The sequence below is a fragment of the Coturnix japonica genome, chromosome 2, assembly GCF_054131305.1.
Source record: "Coturnix japonica strain WE chromosome 2, WE-NBRP24, whole genome shotgun sequence".
NCBI classification, from domain to species: Eukaryota; Metazoa; Chordata; class Aves; order Galliformes; family Phasianidae; genus Coturnix; species Coturnix japonica.
This window is the reverse complement of record NC_140664.1, coordinates 98,928,517-98,954,780: the sequence shown is the minus strand read 5'-3', so window position 1 is coordinate 98,954,780 and position 26,264 is coordinate 98,928,517. Positions and strand designations below refer to the sequence as shown.

The following is a 26,264-nucleotide window of genomic DNA, read 5'->3' as shown; positions in this document are numbered from 1 at the left end:
TGCAAGTTCCTGAGCAGTGTTAGGTTTGTTGAGCTGGAGGTGGGGTGAAGCTGCAGGTTCAAAACGAAATTTATTCAGTCCCTTCTCGAAGATGCATTCTTCCTTTATTTTATCACTTTAACTGTGTGTACTTTGCTGAGGAGAGTGCTGGAATACACTTTAATGAAGGAAACTGTACAGTTTCAAGGTCAGAGGTGAGTACTATATGCCTTTGAACATCAACCTATTTATTAGATAAATACTAATTTCATATTATTCTTCCTTCTTTATCTTACAATAGCTTAAGCTGCTTAAGTAGCTTTAGCACTTTCTTAAGAGAAAGAAGCTCCACTAAAAATCGCTTTTTAATTACAAAAAGAATGGCTTCTCTCACCTAGAAGCAAGAAGCAAAACAAAGACAGAACATAACATATTAAACTATTAAAAACTATAAACTAATTTAAATCACAGAATGGCCTGGGTTGAAAAGGACCACAATGATCATCTGGTTTCAACCCCCCTGCTATGTGCAGGGTCACCAACCACCAGACCAGGCTGCCCAGAGCCACATCCAGCCTGGCCTTGAATGCCTGCAGGGATGGGGCATCCACAACCTCCTTGGGCAACCTGTTCCAGTGCGTCACCACCCTCTGTGTGAAAAACTTGCTCCTAATATCTCACCTAAACCTCCCCTATCTCAGTTTAAAACCATTCCCCCTTGTCCTATCACTGCCCACCCTTGTAAAGAGCCATTCCCCCCCCGTTTATATACTCTCTTCAAATACTGGAAGACCACAATGAAGTCTCCCTGAAACCTTCTCTTCTCCAAGCTAAACAAGCCCAGTTCCCTAAACTCTTCCTCATAACATAGGTGCTCCAGCCCTCTGACCATCTTAGTGGCCCTCCTCTGGACTCACTCTAAGAGCTCCATGTCAAGTTTAGTTTCTACAGGACAAAGACCAAAGATTACATGAGAAAACTTCAATTCTGTCACTTATCTTTGACAAATTAAAAGTGAGTGCCACAGTTAAAACAAACAAAAACCTGAAACCAATCTTCATAAATCCCTATTTGAGCAGGGGGTTGGACCAGATGACCACCAGAGGTCCATTCCAACTTCAACCATTCCGTGATTCTATGAGATTATGATCATTTTATACTCCTGTACCAAGCCTACAGCTGATACACAAATATAAGCCCTTGTGGGAATTCAGACTGTGCTATAAAAGCCAAACTCACTGACCAGAACAATCTTCTCACTGTCAACAGCAAACTCTTAAAGGAAAGACTGATCCACAATTTGGACCCACCAGTGAACTAAGGACCACTGGTCTCCTTACATAAACTCTTAGTATGTGTTTTAATTGGTATTCTAATTCCTGTGTACTCTCATTTTACTTCAGTCTCATCTCCTACTGTTTACACTGGATTTAGGCAAACCATGTTCTATTTTCTCTAGTCAGCAGCAACTGCATTATGAAGGAGACAATCAGTCTGACAGCATTCTGACTGTGAGAGACTGATGATTACCTCTCCAAGAGTGAATAACACAGCTTGGCAAGAAAGACAAAACTAGAGCAGTGATGTGCTGAGACGTGATCGTACCGTGGATGATTGGCCTCTCCTCCACGTGCCTTCCATCTAAAGCACAAAGTGCAGCTCATTACCGTGACGGGTTGTCAATGAGCCCCAAGTGAATCATCACAGGTTAGAGAGAATCCAGAACATGGAGCTGGGCCACGCAAGTGATGAACAGAGAGCAGCAAACTGCCAGCAGTGTTTCCCTTCCTTCTTCTGTCCACCCAAATGCAGGCAAACACTACACAGACACAGGGTGACCTCACTTCCAATGCTTGAAAGTAGCATACATGCAGGAAGGCAACCAGCATTTTACACAGTCTCTACTCTATAAAGCAGTTGCTAAGACCTCTCATCCAAGTAATTTGTATCTTTAACTTCCAGAAGGAAACAAGGACACAAAAAAGTAAAGTTTTTGTAAGATCTTAATCAATCTGGAAGCACCACGTTTCACAACCACATAGGAATGTGATTTTGCATTTTACTAAAGAGGCAAAATGATTATGATAATGTATGAAGCTCCTCATTGTAGCATGAAAGCCATACTGCGATCAAGCAATGCAAGCCACAAAAGTAAACAGTTAAACATATTGTTTAACTGCTATCAAAAAAATCTACACCAACCAGTACATAAACATACCACAGGCACACTTCAAACACTCTACACAATAAAAAGGATTTGCCTCCACACCACACAGTGCATTAACTGACACCCTACAGCCTTCTTACTAAATATCGCTCATCTGAATACCCTACATTTGATCCAAGAACTTATCTTTGACTGTGACAACCTTTCTTGGAGAGCAGAAAACTTGGACTTTTAAAGTTAAGAAAATGCTTCCTACAGCAGTTGCCACAGTAGGGCTGTCTTGTGTAGTAGTGCCAGATGTGAAAACAAATTTAATACAGTGAATCACTGCTAATTCAAATCACTAACAGGAAAACCCACTGCAAATTATTGCATTTTACAGATTAACAAGTAAATGAACAGCATTAAAAAAGCATAAAAAAAGCTCAAATGCGTCATAAGACTGCATTCAACCTGACACCTGTGAACTGTTTTTAGCCCTGATTTATGCTAGAGCAAACAAGAATCATAAGGGATACAACAGAACAAAAAGTGACATCTGTAAAGACACATGTTCCAACTCACTGAGACTTGGCGATGAGCTGCAGTTGGTTGACACATAACTTATGCATCATGCATGGAAAAAAGCATTTCAGAAGCAGGTTGTCTTGGAATTTTTTAGATAAACGTTTCCTAAAAGATATGAAACAAGAGCAAAATACAGACAAGTCTGTAAGAAAGGACCTCAATACAACGCTGTGGCCAACTTTTCAATTGAAAGCAGAATCTGAGGTATTTTTCAGTTACCACAGCTGCATAGCGGAAGCATTTCCATGGAGGAGGTGCAGACCACTTGGGTTCCACACATGATCAAGTCTACAGCACTTCATCCATTTACTGTCCTCTTCAATCTGCAATCTACTAACATGGGGCAAGAATCTGAAACCTCGTTATTAAATATTAGAAGAAAAAGGGGAGAATAATCAGCTCGATCTTCCTCTAGCGCTGAATTGGTTCCTTATTGTTTGGGACTCAATGACATCTCAATGACATCTATGCTTGCACTGAACAACATACAAACTCTGACGCTGCCTTTTAGATTGAATCCAACATAGATAGTAGAAACCACCACCAACAACCTTACCTTTTAAAATCTTCCCCAAAGCTCTTGCAGCCATTTCTAAGATGTGGTGTTGCTCCCGTTCATGCCCTACAGCTTAACTTAAAGCCAATTTGTGGTCTGTCATACAAATGTCACAGCACTTAGGACAGCTGGTCCTGAGTGTTGGATATCTTCAGGAAAGGTACACCAAGCAATGTGGGGGAATGAGAAGTGGCTTCAAGATTCATCCAAACTAGCAGGAACGCCATGGACTTCAACAGCCTTTGAACAAGACTGTATCGATTGCGATCACAAAACACTGCAATCAGTTTTCTACATTTAATTACCTCAGCACCATTCAGACAGACTTGATCCAGAAAATCATGGCTACATTAAGTCGGTTGTCTGTTTATTCTTCTCCATCAATAAGCAACGCACATTGCAGGGATGAGTCTAGAAAGTGAAGATTCCTGGAACTGGAGCTTGGGATTTCAGCAGGTAGTGCAAGCCAACATCAGCAGAACTCAGGAAGGCCACTTAATTGATCACCGTGAGTCAACTTGAGACAATACCATCAAAAACATCTCGCCCAAAAGATTAATCTCCACAGTGCTTTGTTCTTCCACTTGACCAAGTTATAGGTTATTTGAAGGCCTGGAACGATCCAAAACTAACTTCCTATGGTAATGCTTTATCTTAAGCCAGGAGATAGATATAGCTGCAATAATCTGAATAGCAAATACTAGTATTAGTTTTCATTTAACTGCTGATGGTCATGAAAGAAAATACACAAGTAACGGGAAGTAGAAGGAGGTTTCTACTTTAATCTTCTTAAGGAGTAGCAAGACAGTAAAATCCAACAAGATGAAGGCTTTCCTTAGCATAACATCCTTTAAAAATAGAAAAGAATAACCTTGAATTGCTTTCCTGTTGAAGCTTAAATTTCTGGGCCAATATGCATTAATGTGTTCCTGTTCTTAGAACAGTATCTGTAAGATCTAGAAACCCGTGCTTGCAATAACAGACAATAGCTTCTGACCAGTCCAACCTCTGTGACCCTCATATTCTACTCACACCATGCCAGCATTGTTCAGTGATTCATTGCTGCTTTCCACTATTATGTTTATTCATCTGTTTTCTGGAAATGCAGTATTTGTCAATAAGCATTCTTAAAAGAAAAAAAAAAAAAAGCTGGTAGCACAAATTTCTATTGAAGTTTAAATTGCAAATAGGTTGTTATCACTAATCATTCACCACATAAATGATGGGCCTTAATAGCATGGGTATCACACATGAATACAGTGTGCTTTCCTCCACACTGAAATAGCTATATTATAGTTATCTTCTTTCTACTGTAAGTACAAGAAGCTTCATCTGAATGCATGCAGCTCCCAATCTCTACATATAACAACCTTGGTATTGGGGGTTGCTTTTTTTCTGTCTGTCAGTGGCTCACAATAAGCCAGATGTCTTTATTACCTCTACATATCCACCTAGTAATTAACCCACCTGAACCTGAAAAGCAAATAAAACATTCCACAGAAGGGTGAGTAAGGCCACTCAAATAATGGTTTTCCCCAAAGAAAAAGATAAGTCCCCTATGGTTCTCATGGATTTGTTTGACTACTTCCTTTCAACTTACCCAACTCTCCAAGGGCAAGTTAGGGTGGTTTACACTGCCAAATAGCAGCTTCTGGTCTGACAACAATAGGTCATATCGATGTTGGCAGCAACACAAAGGAGTCCCATTTTCATGCAGTTGGACTATTAATGAACAGTAGCACATTTGGGACATACAGCCTGCAATTACGAAGTGAAAAGATGAATCCCTACCACGTTCATACACTTGGGTACACCCCATCTAATCCCAAAATCTGGTTTAGCTATTCGCTGTCAGCGCATTCAGCTCCACTCATCAGCTTGGGGTGGAAACGGGAAACAAACTTAAGCAAATAAACAGAAGTTTTAGCTTTGCTCTGGTCTTGCTTTGGAGCATGACAGGGATCCATGCTAGGCAGGATGAGGGCCGCCTGTTAAGCAGCCCATCAAGGAGGGCAGCGCTGTGTCACACACATCAGAAGCGGCTTCCAGGTGCAAGACCTGGCCCAGGAGGCAGCGCTCTTCAGGAAGTCTCACAATGCCTTGGGGGCTATGAGGGTGGAACCAGCTTCTGGGGGCTCCCACAGGCAATCAGTGCATCGCAGATGTTGAAGCGATGCCCTCCTGTTTGCATCTGCCTTATGTGCTGCACTAAGTTACCTAACATATCCCACAGGAGGGCTATAGATTTGCTGCATGCGTTTTGGACGGCACACATGCTCTGATTCAAACGGGTACCCAAGCAGCGACGGATAACACCGCAGCTGGAGGGATCTGGCAGGAGGTAACTTTCTGAAGCAGCAGATGCTGTAACAGGGCTGTGTAATAGACTGGAAGTGGCCAGCACTGACAGTCAGCTGCAGGGACAGAGTCAGTGGTTTCAGTGCGGTACGTGGCAAACCGCTACAACCAACAAGAAGCAAAAGGAAAACCTCCCCAGCCTGAGTCAGAAGAGTGCCTGGTAATGCACGAACTGAACAACCCTTCCCTCCTTTCTCTCTCCAGCCTTTCAGAAAAGGGCTGTCAGAGCAATGAGTAAAAGCTTCCCCTGCCAAATCCTGGCTGTGCTTGTGAAGAACTCCAGGCGCCACAGCACGACAGCTGCCCACATCTCCAGAACCACACAGAGCAGCGAGAGAGTCAGTGTAAGGCAAACGGCACCGCTGGTCAAGCAGGATTTTGATAACACGGTCCGGCAAGGATGCGCACCTGCTCTAATGCATTTGGGGATCTACTGTGGTTGTAGAACACAACACAAAGCGCAGCACGCCGCACAACCCTGCTTAATTAGCGTTCTCAAGAAAAGTCAGCCGGAGCCATATGGTATTTTCCTCAGCACTTACGATAAACTGACCTTGATACTAGGAAAACGCACGCTCCCCTGACTGAGGCAGAAATCACACGCGCGGAGCCCCGCGATGCGCTGGCAGAAAGGCGGCAGAGGAGGCAGACGCGCTGTACCCAAACCCTCGGCGCTCCAGGAGAAGTTAATCAAGAGTAAAACACCCCATTAAAGCCACGGCGAGGAAGCGCCGCAGCGAACAAGCCGCCGGCTGAGCCCAGCCCCGCGCCGACCCGGCGGCCGGGCACAGCCGAGCCCCGCCGCCCGCAGGGGAGGGAGGGAGGTAGGGAGGGCCGCAGCGCGGCGCTGGGCGCGGCGCAGCCCCGGAGGTGCGGACCCGGCGCGGCCAGGCCCCGCGATGAGCCCCCGGCCCGCGGCACTCACCTCACCTCGGCTGCACCGATAGAAGGAAGGCGGGCGGCAGCGGCCCCGCGCTCGGGGCACAGCGGCAGCCGAGCCCGCCCCGTCGCTCACGCAGGTGCCCCGCTCCGCAGCGGCGCAAAGCACGCAACCGCCTCCCCGCGCCGCCGCCTGCTGCTGCGGTGCCCACGGCGGCAGCTCCCGCCGCTCACCGGCACCTGCCCGGGCGCCGGCGGCCAATGGGCGAGCGGGGGCCGGCCGCGGGGCGGACCGGGCCGGGCGGAGGCGGGGGACCGGAGGGTCGGGGCGCTGCCGCCCGCCTCACGGCCGTCTGGGGGTCGGCGGCCGGCCCTTGGTTTGGCTGCGTGAGGACGAGGAGTGTCTGTCCTGGTGTCGGTGACGGCCGCAGGATGTAGGCCACAAGTGCCGTGTATTAAATGGAGTTGGGACGAGCCCGGAAAGTCGCGCAGCGCCAGGGAGGGTTGATGTGCTGCATCACTGCCGGCGGCTGTGCCAGTCAACACCGAACAGAATCACAGCATGGAAACACCGTGCCTTTATATGTCTAAATGCTTTAGATGCTTGGTGCTCCTTCCTAAAAATGTGTTTGGTGTGCAACCCGTTCACCTCTGGTTGTCCCCCACTAAAGGTTCCCTCCTTTCTTCACTAGGAGAGTGGTTAGGCCCTGGAACAGGCTGCCCAGGGAGGTTGTGGATGCCCCGTCCTTGGAGGTGTTCAAGACCAGGTTGGACGGGGCCCTGGGCAACCTGATCTAGTAAATGTGTATGTTTGGTGGCCCTGCCAGGCAGGGGGGTTGGAACTACATGATCCTTGAGGTCCCTTCCAACCCGGGTCATTCTGTGATTCTGTGATTCCAACTCCACGTGCCCATGGGCAAGCAGTGATTCTGGCCATGCTATGGTCTCTCAAACCATTTTATCCTGTCACAAATGTGCCCTCAAGGTGATTGCATGCTAGGCTGCATCCAAAGAGGGGTGGCCAGCAGGGCAAAGGAGATTGTCCCCTTCTGCTCTGTCTTCATGAGGCCCCACCTGGAAGACTGCATCCAGGCCTGGAGCCCCCAGCACAGATAGGATGCAGATATGCTGCAAAGGGACCAGAGGAGGGCTATGAGGATGATGAGAGGGCTGGAGAACCTCTCCTAGGAAGAAAGGGTGAGGAAACTCTGCTTGTTTAGCTTAGAGAAGGCTCCAGGCAGACATCACTGCAGCCTTCCAGTACTTGAAGGGAGCTCATAATGAGACTGACTTTTTATGTGGTCTGATAGTGATAGGACAAGAATGACTTTAAATTGAGAGGAAAAATTTAGGTTAGATGTTAGGAGGAAATCCTTTATTCAGTGGGCAGTGAGGCCCTTGCACAGCTGCCCAGAGAAGCTGTGGTGCCCCATCCCTGGAGATGCTCAAGGCCAGGTTGGATGGAGCCCTGGGCATTCTGAGCCAGTGAATGGCAGCTCTGCCCACAGCAGGGGGTTGGAAATGGATGGTCTTTAAAGTCCCAACTAAGCCATTATGTGGTTCTATGATTCTACGAATATTGGTGGCTTGTGCACAATGAAAATGCTCCTTTGCCAGTGGAAGCAGATAGGAGCTGCCTAGCGGTACTGCTCCATATGCCTCTGTGGTGCTGCACACAGCCACGTGCAGAGGTGTCTCCTGCAGAAAGTGAGGCCAGGTGGTGTGTGCCGAGCAGAATCATTGCCATATGGATTCAGTGCACTGGGCAGTGATAATGGAGGTGTGGCGTGGTCATTCATTCCAGCCATCAGTGAGTCACTGCTGTAACGTGAAACTGCTTTTTATCCACCTTGTATCACTGCAGCTTGTACTGTATTGGACTAATTACTTTTCCCCTGGTGTTATTTTTCATCCCTGTTTTTCATGCTTGTTTAACTTCATTTCAAAATAGCTGCAGCTGTTCACTGCAAGGTATCTTTTTATTTGATCTCAGTCGAAGTGCTCTGTCAAGACAGATGTATTCAATAAATCTTGGCAGATTTTCAAGGAAAATATTGTCTAGGAGAATATTTTTGTTTACGTTAATGTCACGGTGTTACAAATAAACTGGTTCATCAAACATTTAGTTCTGTGCTAACCTACACATGTCTGTGTTGGTGAAATGGGTGCCGCTCCTCAAGGCAAACACAGCTCTGCAAGGCAAATGACACCTATTTCAAAAGCATTTGTAGAAAGACTTATGTTTTCTGCATCAGCTTTTATGTTGCATTTCTCTAAAACATACACAGGTAAGTATGTATTTGGGTATTTCCCAAGCAGACAAAAACTTGTTACTTCTTTAAGTAAAAGCAAGAAAGGGGACAAGAAGAAACGTTTTACATGAACAACATGACATGGCAACAAATCAGGAACTGACTACATCTAAAGGTCACTCGTGGCCTGGTTTGGAATAGTAATCAATAACATGCGTCGAGCATTTCTGAGTAATTGAAAAAGTACCTGAGCCATCTCCAATCTCATATTTCTAAGCTGGATCACTGAAATAACAAGATGGCTTAGAACCAGCCATCAATATCGATTATATATAATGCTTATGATTATACAACTGCTAGATCAAACAGAGGAAACTCTTCTGCACACTCAAGCTAATAAACCACTACAGGTTGAGTTGAATGGTGTTTTACCCACATAACTAGACACACAGAGATCTTACAGCTTTCTCTGTAATGTTTCTGTTGCACAAAAGACAAAGTGTTGGGCTAGAGGCTCTTTTGTTCCCACCACGATAGCAATTCATACGTTTCCATTTTGCACCGCTACTCCATGGGGTAAGTGCTAACTTATAGTATGCTTAACCCTGCCATTAACTTAGTTGCAAGAGTGCAACTAAGAGAGGAGGAGGAGAAAAACCATGCATAAGAAATACTGGAGTGACCTTCTTGATAGTACTCAGGGCTTCTCGCTTTGCCTGCTTCACACACATGTTGGATGTCCCGTTTGTCTTCACCAATTGGTTTTGATTTCTGTATATGTAATGGATAATAATAATAAAAAGACTAAAAAGAATAATAATAAAAAAGACAAGAATGAGTAAAATCATCTTTTCACGTTTATAAGCAAAATCAGCTTTCTGCTCTGCATTCCTTTCAGCAAGGCAAGGGCCAGATTTCTGACCTTCCAGATACTGCGTCTTTCTTTAATAAGAAATAAGAGGGTCTTAAGCTTGCTAAGTTTGCTTCCTGAGTGTCCCCAGCCTTAGTGAAAAGCCTTAGTGAAAAAAGTAGAGGTTTCTTAGGCTGAAATAAGGAAATGGGGCATGCAAAGTGTGAGTACCTGTTAGAAGGACGCATGTTAGCCACAGGGAGCAATTATGAATTTATGTCAGCCCATTGCTGTCTCAAGGCAGAATATAGAGTCATGAGTAATTAAATCTCTCTTGCTTTCAATAGATCTTTTAAGACCTCAAAGTATTTCCATAAGACGTAGCGAACAGTAAGTTGATAGTAATTCCCTAGAAGCCACTGTAACCTATTTATTACTTTATGGTCTCAAGGAACTTCATAAATACAAATCACTTTATAAAGTGTGTATGTAACAGAGTGTATTATGATCATTCAGTTAAGCCAATTAAGGAACTCATAGCCATAAGCAAATAGGAAAGAAGTGAAAGAGCTGAGAATAATGGGCACATTTTTAATAGTCTATAATATGCACGGCGTACACTTTGATATGGCACCTTGCCACAACTTTTCTTCAGAAATGCCAACAGCTTCACTCCCTGCCCCGTGAGCCTCATAACAGGAGGGATGAAAAGAGAAAATGGAATTAGGATTATGGACAGTAGTTAGTAAAGAAGACAGCTTGAAGAAGTTTGAGCTACCATTTTGAAGAGATACATTCCACAGTCTCAAAACTGCGAACACAAGCAGATATGCTGTTACTAATGCAGGAAAATGATTTCGTGTGACCAGCAGGGAGTAACGAGGCAGACTGGTGGTGGGAGAGTTAAAAGGACGCAGCAGCAAGGATAGAAGCTACCGTGAGGGTTGGCAGAGCAACAGAAATGGTGGGTAAGTGCTCTGAGCTTCCTATCAGTGCTAAGAAAAATAATCAGAACAGGAAGAAAAGTCTCAGGAGAGAGCATGGTGCTGATAGTACCTATGTTGCTGCAGATTTCCTTATTCATCCAGGCTGTATAAACAAAATCTTGAAGCTGTCCAAGGAAAGTGATGCATGCAGTGAAATTAAGGCTTTTTTAGTACTCCTTCCTTATGCCTGCCAGCAAATACATATGGATGAAGACAAGGCTCAGCTCCTATATTTCTGCAAGTGGAAAATTATTTGTAAGACATAGCGAGTTCTCCAGTTGCCCTAAAGAACACACTTCATGCCCGTGGCTGAAACACACAAGGCAAGTGTCCTTCATCCTTGGGGTGTGTTACAGCCATCCTTACCTACAGCTGGCCCCACCTTTCAGGCACCGAATCCCCCTTGCTCATCAGTGCAACAACAAGCAGCAGCACCAGGGATGGGGGTACTGAAATTCCTTGGAGCTGAATATGCATCCTGTGCAAAGCAGCACTGAGGGTATGGTACCATCTCTTGTATGGTTCAATGCTGCTATGTCCAGAGATTAAAAATAAAAGAAAGAGAGAGGTAAAATCTGTATGATAATAAGGATAGGAATGAGAAGCAGCACACAAGTCTCCAGTTAGCCAGGAGAATGTTCATCCTAAGTCAGCTTTGAATTCACAGATTCAAACATCCTGTTTATTTAAACAGGAGCCAACATTGGTTTGGCTCGACTTGTTCCTCTTGTGCTTAGAGGCGTTTTCTTTCAGCCTGTTTTGTTTCTTTGGATCAGAATCAACAGGTGGCTGTGAAGTTTTGGGTCAACACAAAAAGGCCTAAAACCTCTTTCCCTGCCTGTCTAGCTTCTGTTCTCCAGCAGTGTCAAAAATGGTTAATTTGCTTTTAGACATAGCTTCTATGACCTTTGATGCTCAGAGCCAGACTACCGTCAAGTAGGTTATTTTTTCATAGAAAGACCTATTAAATGTTCTTTTGATGCAAAGAAATGGAACTTTTTCATTACTTGAAGTTATTAAAAATTAATTTGTAGAATCTGTCATCATCTCAGCTGCCTTGGGCTAAAGCTGCCAACTGTAGGTGGTGTTCTTAAGAGACTTTTTTTCCCCCTCATGATAACTCTATACAAACTACCCTCAGATGCAAAGTTTATACGTTATCTAATCCCCTGCTTGTATTTCACAAGCAAAATCACAGCAATAATGTAACAAGCCTTAAAATCCCGGGCAGTATAAAAACAGGGAATTCCCTCAAGCAAGATTAGTCAAAATTAAAATACTTTATATTAACTTCTTAGATTTTGGTACATTCTGGATAAAGCAAGTTTCAGAAATCCTCACAGTAATTTCTGTGTGGGAATAGAGTCAGCAAAATCAGCCAAGCAGAGTTTTCCAATATCCTGGGGGTCAATACAGAATTTAACCTCTCCTCAAAGTGAAGGTGAGCTTTCTCAGTATTTTCCTTTCTCATCAGACCATTGCAAAGAAATAGGTAAATCTCCTCCCATATTTGTGTACTTGAACATAATCATTTTATATCCAAGTCCCTACTTTGGTAACATTCGTCTGTTCATAATTATTACCACATGGCTGAGGAATAAATGAGTGTGGTGAACAGTCAGATCAGCTGCTGACACCAGGACAAGCTTTTTGCAAACAACACGTAGCAGCAATGGTGGTTGAAAGAAGGTTGCATGCCTTTACCTCCTTGCTGGAAAGAGCTGAGTCAAAGTAAATGTGTCAGATGCTGGCACATCCAATGCCATTATTGTTTGACATATTCTTGCACAACTGCTCACATGCCTTGATTATGCTCAGTATGCTTTGAGCTCTGCTCTGCATAAGCCCATAGAAAATACATCGTGCTTGTTCCAAGGAGCTTACCCCATTAATGCTCTAATACCCCTCTCTGGATTTGGTATAATCAGTTTGTTCCTTGGTGTTTTTTCACACACATAATTAAATTATTCTTTCCTAACTTAACCCCAAAATAGCATGGGATGTACTGGAGCAGGATTCTATCTGTTGCAAGCTGACAAAGTGATTGTGTTCTTTTATGCAAATGGTCCAAGGATTGTACCAGATCCACAGGAGGTTCCTCTGTTTTTGTCTGCCTTGAAACCTCACATTAACTGCTGCACTTTCCCTCCATGCTTACAGGTACTGTGTCTGATGAGATCACAACAGTTATTTCACCCTAGCTGTGTCCTTATTGAAGGCTGCAGACATGGCACAAATGCATCATCAAATGTCAAGGTCAGAAACAGCTCTACAAGGTTCGTTCCTCCTTTGGCTCTGCCAAAATTAAGTGTCTTATTGCAAACCAGATTTCAGGAGTTTCTCATTTTTATAACTCATATGAGAACCACCTTTCCAGTTTGGAAACTGGAATAGCAATTCAGTATGCCCAGGAATAGTTGAAACGCCCCTCTTTCTTGCTCAGCTCTAAAGCTAACAGGGTGTGACATAACAGACAAATATTTATAGAATGTGCTTCACTTCCTTGTGCAGGTTCCTGGTGAATGTATACAAACACAGTCACACTGATTTTAAAATCTAAAATACCCACAACTATTAATTAGCTCGGAATTGAAGGGAAGAGACTGGTCTCTAATTGTACAGCTCAAATGACTTAATTTCCTATGGGTGCCAATTATTATTGTTCTCCTCAGTGACATCTCCGCTGTAGGCCATGGGGTAATGAGAAAAGATGAGTAAGTAGTGCAAATAAGATATCTCTGCATCATTAATAAAGTCACTGAAGCAATTATAGATGATTTGTACTGAAATAGGGTCTAGCACGGAGAATGTTTTCTCACTTTGCAATTTCGGTCTGTGGTCTCAGAACTAGAGTGCTCTGCAGCCAAGTCTTAACTCAATGAGCTTTCTGGTAACACCATTCTTTCTTTCCAGACATCTGCTTTGTAGGCCCTCAGCTGTTTTCTTGTGGCCATCCTTACAAGAAACTGTCCAGCTATTTTGGCTGCTGGCTGAGAAGACAACTCCAGGACTGGGAAGAGGTAAGGCACAGGAGGGCTGACTGCCTGGTTGTCCCACGAGAGGGAGCAAGGACTCTAACAGTAAAACAAATTTAAGCTTTTAAAACGGTGTCGAGTGCTTTAAATATACGTGGGCAACAGCACGGCCACTTCTGGCAGCCTGTTGCAAGTGGCCTTCCTTGGGCGGGTGTGTTTTCCTTGAGTCAGTACCAACATGCTGCACATTTACTACTACCCAACATGTGACAAGCTGTGGTTGCCTGGATCCTCCCTGAATGCAAACCCATTCAGATAGGGCTCCATGGGCATGAACCATCAAGCTGTTACAGCTCAATTGCTTGACGGCTTCGTTTCTGGAGCAGCAAATGGGCCACAGCTCATACTGGAAATTTCAGCCCCATGGATTTTGCTGTTCCTATCTGTATAAATGTATGTGCTCATGTCAGAATATTGAAGCTAGAGTGGTCCTGGTGTACAATCTGAAGTGCAGCCCCACACTCCTGTTCCTAACCCACACTCCTGTTCCTAACTCTGGTGCAGAAAAATAAGGAATTTTCTTTCCTTTAATTATGCTGCCTTAGGTGAAGATCATTAAATTTTCTTTTTCTTTGAAAGTGAAACAGAACATAAAAAATAAATAACAATAATAATAAAAAAACCATGATTTCTATGGTTTTCTATTGCTAAGTTAGAAGAGATAGTAAGGTTTCCACAGCAACTATTCGTGGTGACCCTGTGCACATCCTAAGTATGATATGACTTCATTACTTCTAAACCACTCGATGGTCTATTTTAAAAAATATTAATGGGAATAGATTCAGTTGCAGTTTTAATACCTAACCCCAGTTGATGTACTTGATGTAAATAGCTTTACTGCAAGCTATAATTCTTTCAAGAACAGAGAAATAAACAGCACAGCAGATAAACTGTCAGACCAACGTTGCTGTAAGACTTCAGCTTTTACGTCTGATGTTCATATATTACTTATAGCAATGCAGCCCTTTCTTGCAACTTAACCTTACCTCTACTGGATCCGTAAACAGTAAAAAAGTTATCCATATTGAGTACCAAGGAATGGAAAGAGTTCTATCTTTGAAGGCATTATCAAGGGTCTTCACTTACAGGAAGAGAATATTTTGCCAATGGAGAAATGAAAGGGAAATGCAAAAGGATAAGCAGAGAAGATTTGGGATCCCTATGGCATGCAAGACACAGGTTTATCTGCGAAGTGAGGTTCTCTGAATGGATATTGATGATAAGGATGAATTCTCTATGAGGAGCAAGATAGAAATACATAGGATTTTACCATCTCCATAAATAATAAAAGTCAAATTCTTCACCACGTTGTGAAAGTCGAACTCAGGAGTAAGACATTTGTACCAGCTTCTCTGGTCAGCTCTTGTACCTGAATATCCTCCCTACTTATAGACAAAAATACAAAAGACCAGCTGTGCACACTCATGGAAGCTGATATCTCAAAGTAGGACAAATCTGGTGCAAGGAAAGGCCAAAAGAGACTGTTATTACATGGCACTTTGAAATAATTGATGGAAGAGAAAACACTGAGGAAAGAAGGTAAATTCCCACCTTTCAAACTTCCCTTCGTGTGGCTGTGTTTGATACTTCACTGGACTATTCCTAACTTTTAGGATTACTCAAGTTTATTATGTAAATGTATAATGTAAAAGTTATGTGAATGGTTGGCTTTACCAGTGCAGGATCAACGCATCAGTGGAATGGTTCAGACATTTGTTGAAATGACCTTATCTAGGAGAAGATGGACACAGGAAATACAAAACTGTGAAAATGAGTGGGGAAAAATATCCCTGGTGGCATTTGCAAGAGCTGTCAGCACAAGTGAACAGTGAACTCTCATTTCAGAGGAGTCACACACCAATTTTGGTGAGATCTTACTGTTGTTTAGGAGCAAGCTCTGATTCTTCTCTGCTACTTAACTCCAACACCATGGAATCTGCCTTTGGCTAAGAGACTCCCTCCCAGTGCAGTGCTCAGTGTCCTGGTCTTGTTACAGAAACTCCAACAGCATCAGAACACTGCAGTGCAGCTCATCAGCCTGGCATAGCCTTGGTATGATCCAGCTGTACAGAATGGGGTGGGAAATTCAGTCTGTCTGTTCCTTCAGGTTCATAATGACCCCATCTCACCACATTCAAAAGGTCCTCCATGCATCTGGGGCTGATGGCTAGGCCGATCCATTTCCTGAGGCTCTTCATCTGCTCACAGTTCAGAGTTGCAGAGGACAGAGCTTTCTGAAGGCATCAGTTATGTGTGGAGTCAGTTCTTAGAGGAACCACACAGACAAAACCAAACTGCTCGCTGCTGCGAAAGCATGCTTCTTTCTGCAACTTTTTCTTAATGTTTGATGTGATTTGAATTTTAAAATGCATGCAATCACATCCAGACAGTTTGCAGCGCATTCTACAGGCACCAAGGGAAGGGGAGAATGAACTTAATATTGAAAATGTCAGTCACAGCATTTTTTACCAGAAAATGAGACCACGTAATAAGATCAATATCTGAATCTGCATGAGGGAGACTACATCTGAATCAGAGAGACTTGTTACTCTTTGGGTGTGATTTCTTTGCTAGTTCTCCTCCTAACTGCCCATTCTGTGTCTTGCACAATCAGTATGTGCAAATGATCCTACCTCTCTCTGCCTATACTGTACTGATTGCATTATAAACAAGACTGCTAAGTTTAAGTCAAAGATAATTTCCTGAAGAAATACAAGTCAAATGCATTCTAAAAGCTTTATGTAACTATGTTTAATATTCTTCTTATTATTGTTTTATTATTTTGAAGATTTTTAAATAGTCTCATGCGACGTTACATCTTACACATGTATCCAGAGAATTAGTGGAGTCGAATCACAGCAGCTATTTCATACGTACAAATATATTCTTTTTACTTACCCAAATTCAGGTGTATTCTTTGTTAACTGACTACTAAAACTCTGCTCCTCAAATTAAATTATCCTTTTTACTCTGTCAGAATAGGAAAATATATACCTACTATTCATTAGCTTTTTAATAAATGAAATAATAAAGGGTATCAGCAAAGAATCCAGCAGCACTTTGAGCAACTGCTCTTGCATTCTAACTATGAGGTTAAATTTGATTTTTTTTCCGCAATAAATCTTCATGAAAACCAGTAATTTATGTCTTTAGCCTGCTCTCTCCCTCTACTGGTCTGAAATAGAATCTTTCCTGAAGGAAATTACAAGACCTTTCATTTTAAAATATGACCTTCGTTTTTGTAGTACAGCACAGAAAGCATGATGCCCCTGGAGCTCATTCTTTGCAGTACTAATGAATCATGTACCACTCTAGTTAATGAACAAAGGACAAAAACAATAGACATCTTCCACACTGTGGCCATATTTATGCTATTTCTTCTTCAGATTCCTTCCCTCTGTGGGGATTTGAGCGTGATTAGTTACATGATAGTACAAGAGTTAATCACGAATCCATGATTAATATTTCATCCTAATCCTCATTCAAGTGATAAATGCAGCTGTTATTTGAAGTTTCCTCTCTGTTAAGCAAAATGAAACCTATGAATTAAAAAATAATGGGGGACAGTTGTCATGAACACGCCATAATGTATGTGTGGCATGAGATACCAGTCTAAGTGAAAGCTGCACTCAAATGATATTGCCACAGTGTTCCTCATTGGTCACATTTCCCTCTCCTTGGGTAGCCACAGTGAGCTGTGCCAGAAAACTTGTCTGTCCAAAAACTGCCTTCTTAAATACCTCTCAAGGAGTTTGTAATTAGTTTACTTCTAGAACGGATCACCACCTGACATTCCAAGATTTTCAACTTCTCCATTTTTCCTTAATATAGCCTTAATTTGACTTAACACTTTTCCTGTGCTCTTGTCCCAGAAGGAGGTGGTCACTCTGACATTGGTTTGCTATCTTTGCTCTGTGCCTATGAGATTCCCTTTAACAGTGCCAACACAGACATCAGCGTGCAGACATCACTGCATGCCTAACTGTTCTGCTGGGTCAGGCACACTTGCATTCCCACTGGGGAGCAGGACAGTATAGAATGTGCTTGGATAAACACATCCTGGATGTTCACCTTCCCTGTGATCTTTGCCTGTAACCTATGGAAGAAGTACTGATTTTTAGCACAAGTCATTGACAGGTTTTCACTTTACTGTTTGCAGCTGCTGGAGGTTTGAATTACAGCCTTTCTCTGTCCACAGCAATACAACCAGATGATTTCCTTCAGAGCTGAGCACTCTAGGGATTGGATTGGGCCTCTGCTATGCCCCAGCTAGGCTAACAGCAGCAATATACATTTAGTCAGCACATGGCTGCTGAGGTTTGTATTCTTGGAGCAGGAACCCACTGAGTTTGCACAAACAGCAGTTCAGTGAAAGCAGAGCCACGGGGGAAGGTTCTCAAATCCAGGAACATCACGGATTTGCTTGTATTGACAGCTCAGATTCATTTCTGCACTGCAGATTGCTTTACTTTTACTGGTGCAACCTCAGCAAACCCAGTTCTTTAGGGCCTGTAAAATTAATGGCTTTTTTTTTTTTTAACCACGGGCTGGCAGCCTGATGCTTTGAGTGCAGGAGGGGGGGGGTGGAAAAAAGAGATTGCCAAAAGTAGATGTAAAAAATCCCAGTCTGTAAGCATCATTAGGTTTGATGGCAATGTGAAATATTTGCTGAGGAGCTCAAAGAAGAGGAAGAGAACAGGAGTAGATACTTGACAGTGTGTGAAAGTATATAACCTTGCTGTCAAAGGAGGCGAAACTGTTAAGACAGAAGAAAGAAGCCAAGCTCAGCGTCAAGGATGACTGAGCAAGTGTTTAAAAGCTAATCACAATTTGGAAAGGTGTCTGGGAGTTGAGAGGCAGGGGGAAAAAAAGAGAGAAATCCAAAACCATGGTCCAAGGAAAAGAGTGAAATGCTCTGGGAGCAACTTACTAGAAGTAGGAGGTAGGAGAGCAGATCTTAATGCTGATAACTCTTAAATTTCCGTTGTTGCATTAAAAAGAATTAATTAAGCCTGGCCAGAAGCCACCACTCCCTCCTGGTCTAACCTCCCAACTGTATGGTAAAATGTACCCACAGTGAGGTTGTCCAGATTGAATAAAAAATCACTATATGAGTTTCATTGAAAATCACTGGGAGCCCCTGCATTCTTTCTCATTGTACTTAGTTTGAAAAAGGCAGTAACATCTCCCAGAAAGAGCCCAGACTATGCAGGGAAACTTTTAGCTTCCTGATCTATTCAACACAATTAGATGTCACATCATCCTCTTCTGCATGCTAAGATGGATGGATCACACACTGGATAAGCCAATGCTGGATGGTCACTCTCAGAGAGCTGCAGTTAATGGCTGTATGTCCAAGTGGAGACTGGTGATGATTAATGGTGTTGCTCAGGAATTGGTGTGGGGACCAGTGCTATTTATCCTCTTTATAGGTGACATGAACAGTGGGATTGAGCGCACCCTTGAGGAGAACTGTAAGAGGGTAGATTTAAACTAGATTTTAGAAAGAAATTCTTTACTGTGAGGGTAGTGAAACACTGAAACAGGTTGCCCAGAAAGTTTGTGGATGCCCCCTCCATGGAGGCATTCAAGGCCAGGCTGGATGGGGCTTTGCACAACCTGGTCTAGAGGGAAGTGTCCCTGCCTATAGCAGGGGTTAGAATTAGATGTTCTTAAAAGGTTCCTTCCAACCCAAACCATTCTATGATTCACATGCTATGATTCTGTGAAATAAGTGAGCAAGAAAGCAAGAGCAGTAGGCTCTGATTCCCCAAATAGGGCAGTTTTTCAGTATGTTAGCAATGGATGTGGCTTTGTTGTGAAGCAGGATAGGAGAGACTGCACTGGTTGCCAAGTACTTCTTTAGCCATGCAGACAATCAGGCACATCTTTGAATTCTAGACTGGCATTAGCCATATTAAAGCAGCAGCAGTACCACTGCCACTGCTGTCGCTACCCCAGCATGTGTATGCACACAGCAGGTCTGATAAGAAGCCAGCTGGGAGCAGAAAAGGGAAATGTCATTAGAGCTGGCATGCCCAGGGAGCACACTGAGACCAGAGATGGACATGCTGAGGGGCCTGTGGGAACAAGAGGAGCAGCAAGCCGCTAAGCCACAGGAGTGGTAATTGCGAGCATGGCTCAGACAACCTGGAACATGATAAAATGCACTACTCCTGCTTAGCTGCCATTTGTTCATTCCTTTTCATCCTATTAGAGACATTTAATCCAGTCATTTTAACACTCTCTTTGATTTCTGGCAACTGGAAGAACCTACGTCCTCTCACCACCCTTACCACTGACCATCATTTGACAGCTTGGCCCAGACAAACTTCTCCTTGCACTGCATACTTCAAGCTCACACCACGCAGCTTATTCAGACTTTGTGCCTGCCCAGCCATGGGTTTCAACAACCTCTGCATGAGCACCAAGCAGGAATAAGAAAGCAGCAAATCACTTCCACTATTCCCATCCATGTGTTCCTTTCCCAGAGTCTTAAAAAAACAGGGCAAGCAGAGGGAGGAGGAAATAAAACCAATCCTGCTTCAGACTATGGCTTAGAGCTGCTTGCTATCAGCCCCTGAAGGTGCGCATGTCAGGTCTGCTGTCTGCTTACTTCTCAAATTCCTTCTACAAGTTATTCCAGTCAGGGAAAAACAGAAGTGATGAGCAACGCTGACAGGCTCACGCTCTGAAGAGTGCAGGGGCAAAGTCCTCTGTCAGGTGTTAAAAATAGATGTGCTGCAAAGGGTATAGAAAGGTACAAGCTGAATTTCTTTCCCCCACATGCCACTTCTGCAGGCACGTTGAACGCTGGCAGTGTCACCGCACAACTTGCTGTATGTATTTAAAGAGTACGGTGAGGCACACTGCTATGCAGCTGTCAAAATGCAAGGATTTCTTGCTTTGGGATCATTATCTAATCCGCTCCTCCAACACAGCACAAAAAAAAAACCCATACAGTTTTGCTTAATCACTTACACAACCTCGAGACATATTTGCAATTGAAAAATTAACGTAGCATCAGTTACCAAAGATCAGTTTGGTGTATGACAGATTAAGAAACACCATGGGGACATGACAGTGTTTGGTTGGGCATTTCCCCTCTTGATTCATCTTCCTAACCTTCTTGGAAATAGTTTTCTTCAGTTTAGTACTGGCTTTCGCACAGTCTTGGCTTGGTTAGAAAGATCAAATTTGTTAAAACAGTTGCAATTAATTTTAAGGTGTCCCTGTTACCTTTAAGGCTGCTGAGAAGAGATTACATACTCAGCTGTGCTTGCTAGGAAAAAAGCATTCATAATTATATAGAAGCGATATCCAATCTGTTTAAATAAGATTTTTGTCACGGGTTAGTAGAAGGCTGTATAAGGCCAAATGATTTTTTTAGAAGCATTAACTTAGAGACATCCGTTATGGTAGGATTTCAACAGCATTATATTTGGATAGTTATTTTGCAGTAAAAATATGTCAGCAGAGAATTGAAATTGCTCCAGGTACCAACCAACTGATGCATGCTAAAAATGAGAAGCATACTCAGGAAATTTAGGATGTTACTTTAAAAACGCACACTGGATTCAGTAATTCTCAGCTGTCACCACTGCATTATAATGTAAACAGTATTCTGAATTCAGCACCTTAATTTTAGGCTGCAGAGGAAGTGTTTGCATACTGAGAAACCCCATCAAGAACTAGCAGTGGCAGAAGCCAATGGGAATGTTCTTCTCAGAACTTTGGTTGTCCCAAAGCAATTTATCCAGCATTGAAATTGTCCTATCTGCATACCACACCCAGACCCAGGATCTGGGCTGGCCTTAATGGATCTCAGGTATTTACATTAAATACATGTAAAGTAGTATGTTTGTTATATTGATTGTAGGCTTATTTCACATTCTGTTCCAAAAAATGGTGGCAAGCCATATGGTATCCAAAAGTAATCAAACCTTCTGAAAGTAAAAAGCAGAATGGACATGGACACTCAAAGAAATGTTAATTTTCTTGCTTTAAGAGCAATTATATTTTGCTGGATCCTGTCTAGGTTCCTTAGTGAAATCTAATAAGAATAAGATAGTGTGTTAGAATCATAAAATTGCTCAGGTTGGAAAAGACCTTAAAGATCATCAAGTCCAACTGCAACCATGGTTCTATGGATCCCTACCTGTGGACTGATCCAGCATTTCAGTGAAGTTAAACTGGTTTAAGTAAGAGGAATGTCTTCAACTTGTGAAAAACAAAATCCCAGAAGAAATGATCCAAGTTCCCTCACCTGCTTCATGTTAGAAATGAACCACATACTTGGATGCCAGTGAACAACCTCAAGATGACATCTAGAAGAGAAAATTAACAATTACTATTATCAGTGCTCAGAATAACAGTAATAGAAAGATCTATTTCTGTAGAGTTTTGCAAGAAACACACAGACACTCAAGATGTGTCTGCATTAACTCTAATAGAAACTCTCCCCTTCTCCCTGCCTTGTGAGACCCCACCTGCAGTACTACATTCAGCTCAGGGTCCCCAGCATAAGAAGGACATGGAGCTGTTGTAGCAAGTCCGAAGGAGGCCATGAGGATGATCAAAGTGCTGGAGAACCTCTCTTATGGAGACAGGTGAGAGAACTGTGTTCCGCTTGTAGAAGAGAAGGCTTCCAGGTGGCCTCATTGCAGCCTTCCAGTACTCAAAAGGGCCTACAGGAAAGCTGGAGATGGACTCTTTATCAGGGAGTGTAGCAACAGGACAAGGGGTAAGGGCTGTAATCTGAAAAAGCATGGGTTTAGATTAGAATCAAAAAAATTCTTTACTCAGAGGGTGCTAAGACACTGAAACAGACAATGTGTGGATGTCCCATGGGCTAAGTTGGATGAAACTTTGGGCCACTATGGCATGGGGATTGGAAACTGGTGATCTTTAAGGTCCCTCTGAACCCAAAACATTCATGATTCTATGATCATCTATTTACTGGATGATATAAGACATAAATTTTGCTCAGAGCCATTTATAATCCAGAAGAAATAGCAGCATTTTCTAGTAACAGTTCATAGCTGAAACACCTTCAATACCATGTTGTTTCCTAGCTACGTCTCATTCTCTCTTTGTGCTTTTCCTTGATAAACTTCTTGTTATTCAGAGGCATTTTCATAACCAAATATTACTGAACATACTTTCCCTAAAATTGTGACAATAAATTCCCAATTTAATCTATTATGTAGTTCATTTTTTGCTGCAGGAACACACGTCGTTTATTTCTCTTCCAAGTCACACCTTTACAAATGTCCCCTTTCCTCCTTCTCTCCTTCAGAGAAACTTAACCTCCCCCCAACCCCTCCACCCTCCCTTCCCCCCAGATCATATTTTTCCTGTGGGAACACTGTTCTGCTGTTTGCTCAGTCAATTCAGTCTTAGCAGAGACATTTCACTTAGAAGGAGTCACACAGTCCGTCCAAAGCTAAGCTCAAAGCCCATGTTCAGCCCCTTTCAAAACTGCAGGGTTGCTGCTGTCCTAAGTTATTAGTAGGTCAGGGTAAGAATGGAGGAGGGTGCTTTACCTGGGCTATCAGGAAGCCTTTTCTCAGCTTCTTGCTTTGTGTCTTCTCTTTCCCTCAGAAAGCAATAAATAAAAACAGAGGGCCAGGGCACAGAACGAGCTCCCTGCTCACATAAGATCCCCAAATCTGTTTCCTGTTTCACTGGCAGTGGGAAAACTCCTACAGCTGCTAGATGGGTCAATGTTCTACTCTAGTTATTGGTGGCAATTTAACTTTGCTCATCCCAAAATTACAGATTATTTTGTTGGAAATATACTGTAGTCCAATAAACTTTTTCCTGGGTGTTTATTGCTCATGAAAAGTGCTTTGCTATTTATCTTTGTTGTCCTGTGTGGAACAGAGACACGTTGTATGCAACACCAGGGAGGGTTTGCTCATTCTACCTAGCTACCTTCTCCATGGGGCTGGGTACTTCTGCTCCACCATCCCTTTGATAGTAGCAAAGTCCAAACTGAGAGGTGAAGCTGAACGTTTGCTCTTACCTGTAAAATCTCTTGCACATTTTGAGATGCAGATTTGCAGTCTTTCTTCAGAGCAGAGCTCCTGAAGAAAGGGAAATGCAGAGAGTTTGTTAGCAAACAGAAAACACAAGCCCAGAACAACCACACTAAAGTGAGAAGAAAGAAACATAAAGTACATACTCCTCTAGATGGAGGATCTGGCACACTGAGGACTTGTTGTACATGTCATCTCCAGAATGAAACTGTCAACACCAATATCCAGACAGTGGAAAACTGCTCATAACAGCATTCAGAGTAGCAGAAAGCTGGTGTAACATATCATTTTGACAATCATTCTGCAACCTGGATTCAGCAAACTGGGAACTATTGGCTGGTTTTATAGATAGGGAAAACAGATGCATGAAGCATCTCAAAATACTTGCCGGAGCTGCAAGGGAAAGCCAGCTGTAGTACACTCAGGAAACACTTCTTGTTCTTTTGTGTCAGTCTGGTTCTTTAAACACAACTCCTTTTTTCCACACCAAGCAACCTTTGAAGTTTTTCTGTCCCTAAGAGGTTAACTAGATGATTTATCTTTTCTTCTGCCAAACTTCCTCTGTCAAGCTTTACTCCGTGGGAAACCAGACAGGGACTCAGATTTGGTTGTGAGACACTCCTGTACTGGGTCGTGTGGAAACTCCTAATTCAAGTACTTAATTCATGATTGAATTCAGATTTAGATCAGATGACAGAAATAGGTCTTCCATCACAGCATGCTTGAGAGTGCCTCCACCACTTTGCTTCAAGGTGACCAGTGTGCAAAGCAACCGGAGTCAAGTAATTGAACTACAAAGCTGTAGAAGCAGGAAGCAACATTCAGCATAAAAGCACTCCAACATGAGGTTAGTGTTCCACATTCAAATGGTGTAACAGGTGCAGAAGGCCCTCTAAATTTTTCAGTGACTCTTAACCTGTTAAAGCTCTAAGCACAGCTTCAGTTTTAGAAGACAGAACAATTCCCAGCTTCCTCTCAACTGCGATATGCCCAGAGCTGCTGCTCTGAAGTCATGTTAGAAGAATTGCTTTGCTGTGTGCCTGCCAGAAACAGCCACTCTGCTCCTTCTAGAGGAGAGTGTTGGCGACCATGGTCAGAAACAGCCTTTTGGGGCTCAAGGCTTGATCTCATTTGCTTTCCACTGCAAAAGCTTGTTTTGTTCTTAATAAGAAAAGACCATGCCTAACAGCTCTGGTGCACTTGGAGCCAGGCAGTCACTACAGGTCTTATACTGCAAAAGAAGACTAACCTAATACACTCCTTTCCACGCTGGAAGCTCAACACTCAGAGAGGCCATTCATTTCCTTACTTAAAGGGGAACTAGAAAGAAGAGCTCGACATATGATTTCTATGAAAATTAATGGCTTACATACCCTCACTGGGCCCAGGTCTGTTTTAAATCCTGGAAACTAAAAGCTTCACTGTGTCAGGGCAGTCTGTATTTTTAGTGCAACGTGAATGGACACAATGTCCTACATCTGTGCCAGAGCCTTAAACTTTTACCTTAGCAACATCATTTCTCATCATTATTAATACTGTTACACGAAATACACGACTGTGCTTTCCTGTGCGAAGAAGGAGGAGGTGATCTGGCCTGAAGGAATCTGTTTGTCATGTAAGGGTTTTATTTATATGTTGCATAAACACAAGTACAAAACACAGGGGTGTCAGCTGGTGTCCATTCACAGTCTGTACAGAATGACTTCCATACTTCCCCCTAGCTCCTCTTTAAAGCATTCCTGTGGATGAATCTGTCCCTTTTTTGGCCCAGTGCTCAGCTGATGGGAACCTTCTTCCAAATACAGAATATCAGCCTGCTGCCATTCAAGCCATTCAAGCAAATCCACAAGCTACAGTATGCAGTCAGGGCATCTTCCCAGGGCCAGGCTGTCACCAAGCATCCCACAAGCTGTTCATGCTGCTGTAGCCTGGCAAAGGCTTTCACCTCGTCTATCTCCCCAGCCAACACAAAGCTGAAGCTGCTGAAGGCCACCGTGGCAGGCACACACATAGCATTTCCCACACAATGCTTTCTTCCAGTAAACATTTCCCATGATATCTGGATGTTGTGCAGCTTATTCAGCTTGGTTGAAAAGTGATGGCCTAACAAAACTGAATATCAGACTAGGTTTGGAAAAAAATAACTGAAGGCCTTTAGTAGAAAATGGATAGTTTCAGAGTAACGTTTTCCTGGGTTAAGTTTCAAATCAGCTTTTACTTTAAGATAAAAGGGAAGAATATTTACCCATTTTGCCAATATTGGATTTCAAGAATGCTACATTTACCAGTTGCTTGATGAAGGGTTCAATAAGACAGCAAACATCTGTAAGCCACAAAAGCTTGAGTCAGCTTTTTCAATGGGACGATAACAGCTTATAAATGTTTGTTTTTCTAAAGGGTAATAAGGAAGGGGAAGATAGCAAACATGCTCTTGTAACACAACAGAAGGTTCAGATTCATCATTCTGGATGAAACAGCATTGTTCCTTGGAAAAACAGTTTATCTGAGCCTAGTACAAGTAGCATATGTTTTAAAATTAAACCTAGACTGGGGTTCAAATACAGTTTTGACATCTTCTTAGATTACTTGCCAAAT

The 26,264-nt window shown here is 42.9% G+C and overlaps 1 protein-coding gene across 8 annotated transcripts in view; it reads right to left on the bottom strand.

The window, feature by feature from the left end:
* MYRIP (myosin VIIA and Rab interacting protein) overlaps positions 1-23,712 on the bottom strand; it is a 185,182-nt gene extending 161,470 nt beyond the window's left edge. For 4 of the 8 annotated variants that reach the window (XM_085540489.1, XM_085540491.1, XM_085540490.1 and 1 more), the window contains exon 1: positions 6,558-6,918. The gene's annotated coding sequence lies outside the window, so the exon portion shown is untranslated. Of the gene's footprint in view, positions 1-6,552; positions 6,919-21,895; positions 21,957-23,656 lie in introns of those variants that run through there. The other 4 variants (XM_032442401.2, XM_085540493.1, XM_015854183.3 and 1 more) reach the window with 2 other exon arrangements.
* Positions 23,713-26,264: the final 2,552 nt, after the last annotated feature.